Raw genomic sequence first — 5737 nt, 5'->3', positions numbered from 1 at the left:
ACAACAAGTAAGTTCTCTCCTTCTATGAACCTGCAGGGAGGAGATCAGCGGACTCTTCTGCCGACTGGAGTCATCAGTTTGACTAATTTCCCCCACATATTACCTCGGTTCAGATTCAGTGCGAAATCCACAGACTGCCCTACATTGTCTATGAGCCACTCTTAATTCAGTAAATCACACAGTGCTGAAGAACCTCAGCATGTCAGGCAGCATCTGTGGAGAGAATAGACAGACGATGTTTCTGGTCATCTTCTGACTGATGGTGGGGGGGGGGGGGGGATAATGAGGAAGGGTCTCAACCCAAAACGTCACCAGTTCCTTCTCCCCAGAGATACTGCCTGTCCCGCTGAGTTACTCCTGCATTTCGTGTCTATCTTCTGGGGCCAAACAGTGAATTAGTTTATTGTCACGTATAACGAGATTCAGTGAACAGCTTTTGTTGCAAGGTAAAGCCAGCAAAGTCCGATCAAGGATAGTCCGAGGGTCACCAGCGAAGCCGATAGTAGTTCAGCACTGCTCTCTGGTTGTGGTGGGATGATTCAGTTGCCTGATAACAGCTGGGAAGAAACTGTCCCTGAATCTGGAGATGTTGTTTTCACACTTCTATACCTTTTGCCTGATGGGAGAGGGTAGAAGAGGGAGTGGCCAGGGTGCGACTTGTCCTTGATTATGCTGCTGGCCTTGCCGAGGCAGCGTGAGGTATAAATGGAGTCAATAGGTTGGTTTGTGCGATGGTCTGGGCTGCGTCCACAATGCGGTCTTGGATGGAGCTGTTCCCAAACCATGCTGGGATGCATCCTGATAAAATGTTTTCCGTGGTGCATCTGTAGAAATTGGTGAGAGTTGCAGGGGACATGCCAAACTTCCGAAGACTTCTAAGGAAATGGAGGCGTTTGTGTGTTTCCTTGGGTGTTGCTTCAATATGGGTGGTTCAGGAGAAGTTGTTGGTGATATTTACTCCATGAAATTTGAAGTTTTCAACTATTTTACGTCGGTGCCACCAAACTGGGGTGTGTGAACCGCTTCACTTCCTGAAGTCAATGACTATCTCCTTTGTCTTGCCGACATTGAGAGAAAGGTTGTTGTCTCAACACCAGGACCCAAGGTTCTCAATCTCCTTCCTGTAGTCCATCTCATTATTATTTGATATCTGGCCCACAACGGTGGTGCCGTCTGCGAATTTGAACATTGAGTTATATGTGTACATGGCTGCACAGTGGTGGGTGTACAAGGAGTAAAGAAGGGGCTGAGAACACATCCTTGTGGAGCACAAGTGGTGTGGATTATTGTAGAGGATGATTTGTCCCCTATCCTCACTGATTGGGGTCTGTTGGTCAGGAAGTCGAGGATCCAGTTGCATTTTATATGTTTCTAATGCCCTTCCTCAAATTAGGAGACCAAAATTTCCACAGCACTCCAGGTGTGGTCTCACCAGGGCCCTGTACAATTGCAGTAGGACCTCCTTGCGCCTAAACTCATATTCTCTCGCAAAGAAGGCCAACATGCCATTAGCTTTCATCACTGCCTGCTGTACCTGCATGCTTACTTTCAGTGGCTGATGTACAAGCACACCCACCTCCCCTTCTCCTAATCAGACATAATTCAGATAATAATCTGCCTTCCTGTTCTTGCCACCAAAGTGGATAACCTCACATTTATCCATATTATACTACATCTACCGTGCTTCTGCCCACACCCAACCTATGCAAGTACCCCTGCAGCCTCATAGCATCCTCCTCGCAGCTCACACTGCCACCCAGCTTTGTGTCATCCGCAAACTTAGAGATGTTACATTTAATTCCCTTGTCTAAATCGTTAATATATATTGTAAACAACTGGGGTCCCAGCGTTGAGCCTTGCAGCACCCCACTAGTCATTGCCTGCCATTCTGAAAAAGACCCGCTAATTCCTACTCTTTGCTTCCTGTCTGCCAACCAGATCTCTATCCATATCAATACCCTACCCCCAATACCATGTGCTCTAAATTTGCACTCTAATCTCTTGTATGGGACCTTGTCAAAGGCTTTCTGAAAGTCCAGATACACCACATCCACTGGCTCTCCCTTATCCATTCTACTTGTTACATCCTCAAAAAATTCCAAAAGATTAGTCAATATTCACAAATAATTCACAATAAAACATGATTTTTAAATCTCATTTACATTAATTTATAGGCCAAATGGAAGGAATTTAGTGTTTAATTGCTGTAAATTAAAGTCCATTTAAATCAGCTTTCTAGTGGGATCCTGTGAACGCGCTGGTTTAGAACGTTCACATTGCGCTAGATTTGTGCCCTCAAATGCCCAGAAAAATACTGCGGGATATAATGGGCCCAAAATTAGCTACTCGCAACTTATAACTTTGTATAAAGGGATCTTAAGAAGCCCTTTTTAACGTAAAAATAAACAGCCTACCTTCCGTTTTCCCCTGTATGAGATCCGACCCGTTGTTGGCGGTCGGGGGTTTAGAGGTTAATTTTTAACCTACTATAACAAGTAAAGAACTAAAACTAAAAATAGCTCCAGCTACGGAATCTTCCAGCAATTTTTCTTTAATAATTAACTAGGCTGAAAAACCTCGATTTGAACAGCCTAGTGAAAAATCGCGTTTTAAAACCCGCCCCTCTCTAAACGGCGCCAAAACCGCGCACACGGGCTGGGACAGATTTTCAGCGACGCTTCAGGTAGGCTTTGCAACATACCTAATTAAAGTCACCCATGATAACCGCTGTACCTTTGCTACACACTTCCCTAATTTCCTGCTTGATGCTATCCCCAACCTCCCTACAACTGTTTGGTGGTCTGTATACAACTCCAACAAGCGTTTTCTGCCCTTGGCTATTTCGCTGTTCTACCCATACTGATTCTACAGCATCCAAGCGAATGTCTCTCCTTGCTATTGCACGAATCTCCTCTTTAACCAGCAATGCCACCCCACCTCCCCTTGCTTTCTGTCTATCCTTCCTGAATATTGAATGCCCCTGCATGTTTAGCTCCCAGCCTTGGTCACCCTGGAGCCATGTCTCCGTAATTCCAACTATATCATATCCCTTAACTACTAACTGCGCATTCAATTAATCCACCTTATTTCGAATGCTCCTCGCATTAAGACGCAATGCTTTCAGGTTAGTTTTTCTTATCTCCCTTGTATATTTTGCTTCTGCCCTCCTTCTATGGCCCTCTGCCTGCTTGCATTGGGTCCCATCCCGCAGCCCTGTTCGTTTAAATGTGAACTTTAGTACACGCTCTCAAAACAGAGGGTGTGTCTGTGCAGTGACATGAGGGGTCAGAGCAAAGTTCATGCTCCGCTCTATGACCTTCGGGTCTGAGATAAACAGGACACGTGTTGCTGAGATGGTGGAGTCAGGGACAGGACTGTTTCACCCACAGCAAATGGAACTAAAACCACCAAATATAACATTGGCTCCAGATTCACCTCTTTCAACCATACCCCTGAGCTGAAGTTATCCACCCCAGGAAAAGTCCATTGAACAGACGGCTAGATCTTGTTAAAGCATTTACAATGAAATATGAAGAAATAAATGCAACTGCACAGAGTAGACTTTGAGGTCATTAAGATAAGCCTTTGATAATTGATATTGTCATGTGTATTTGAGCCTCAGCAGTCGTGCCGTACTCGACCGGTGCGCAGTCGTACGTTTGTGTTTCATAAAAAAACAAAATAGCAAAACCTGGACAAAAACAATATCTTGGGGGTTTGCTATTATTGGTATAACTTCACAGCGGCGATCACACTGAAGCCAATGATGTTGGAGATTCATTTTATCATCATATAGATCAGTTCTGTAGACTTTACACCTATTAAACTGCCAGCTCGTTCACCAATTATGCATTTTCCCGTCATGACTGATTTTCTGGGAATGTGGGAATAATCAATCAATCAACCTTTATTGTCATGTTGCAAGCAACAGTTGTACAGTGCAAAATGAAAAGACGTTTCCCAGGGAATAGCGGAGCATCGCACATGAAATTTAAAACATTTCACACATAGTAACACTAAAAACAATCCAGTCCCTGATGGAACAGTATAAATAGCTAAAAGCAGGTAAAACAACAACAAAATACAGTAAAACCAATCATAAAAATGTCCGGGGCAGCTGATTTGAGTGGCCAGTGCCAGTTATTAAAGTGTCCGTGCCAGCCGCAGAATCAGGTGACTGTGAGTACAGAGTGACTGTTTAGCAGTCTTGTAGACCGGGCTTTGTTGCTGCGATATCTCTTGCCTGATGGCAGGAGATCCAGATGTGTGTGGAGGGGGTGCAGTTTGTCCTTAGCAATTCTCTGAGCTTTTTTCAGACAGCGGCTCTGGAGCACTTCTTGTACCGAGGGTAGGGAGACGCCAATGATCCTCTTAACTTCCCTCACTGATGGACAGAGAGAGAGAGGGGGAGAGACAGTGGGAGAGAAAGTGACAGAGAGACAGTGGGAGAGACAAACAAATGGGGAGAGAGAAGGGTTGAGGGGAGAAAGAGAGATGGAGGGAAAGTGAGAAAGAAAGAGAGAGAGATGTCAGAAGTGTGTGGGTGTCCACTGGCCTTGTGAACATGACAGCAGTGTCGCTCACACTGGGGAGGGGGGGGGGGGGGTGGTACAGGCCTAGCCCTTTCCCCTGGCCCACTGCCAGTGAGCCCAGGCAGCAGCCTCTCATGGGAGCAGGGTCAAAGGACAAAACTCGTCGCAGCTTTCACTGCCACAAGCCCATGGAACAAGAGCAAAGTCAGCTTGCACCGCGAGTTGTCCACATCGATGCAGCAAGGTGCATTCAATGCAAGATGCATTCCATGCAAGGAACCAGTCATGCAAGATACATGCACCGCGAGTTGTCCACATCGATGCAGCAAGATGCATTCCGTGCAAGTGGTGCAATTTTACACAGAGGGTGGTGAGTGGTGGAGGCAGGTGCAATAGTGGCATTTAAGAGGCTTTTAGGTAGGTGCATGGATATGGAGGGATCTGGGTCACATGCAGGCAGAGGAGATTAGTTTAACCTGGCATCATGTTCAGCACAGACATAGTGGGCTGAAGGGCCTGTGCCTCTGCTGGGCTGTTCTATGTAATAAATCCCATTCATAGGCAGAAACAAAGGAGAGGTGGGGCAGGAGTTAGGTTCTGTCACTTTATCCAATCTCTAATCGAAGGGGTGTTTACCTTCAGTCACTCTCAAATCTACCAACGATTCATTTCCCTGTTCAGCCAGTCTTACCTGATACGCTCAGCTGGAAGTACAATCTCTCGAGGATCGAGTCATGTAACAAATATTACAGTCAACAATGAAGGCAAACAACATTCCAGCCTGTTGCAAACCGATAAAAGCAAATAGAGCTGCCGGATAAAGAATGCAGAGAGGAGGCAGAAAATGTACGGTAAGTCCAATAGTATAGGAGCAGGGAGGTTCTACTGCAGTTGTACAGGGTCTTGGTGAGACCACACTTGGAGTATTGTGTACAGTTTTGGTCTCCTAATCTGAGGAAGGACATTCTTGCCATAGAGGGAATACAGAGAAGGTTCACCAGACTGATTCCTGGGATGTCAGGACTTTCATATGAAGAAAGACTGGATAGACTCGGCTTGTACTTGCTAGAATTTAGAAGATTGAGGGGGGATCTTATAGAAACGTATAAAATTCTTAAGGGGTTGGACAGGCTAGATGCAGGAAGATTATTCCTGATGTTGGGGAAGTCCAGAACAAGGGGACACAGTTTAAGGATAAGAGGGAA

The sequence above is a fragment of the Leucoraja erinacea genome, chromosome 13, assembly GCF_028641065.1.
Source record: "Leucoraja erinacea ecotype New England chromosome 13, Leri_hhj_1, whole genome shotgun sequence".
Lineage (NCBI taxonomy): Eukaryota > Metazoa > Chordata > Chondrichthyes > Rajiformes > Rajidae > Leucoraja > Leucoraja erinaceus.
The sequence above is the reverse complement of the archived record's forward strand: the minus strand, read 5'-3'. Positions refer to the sequence as shown.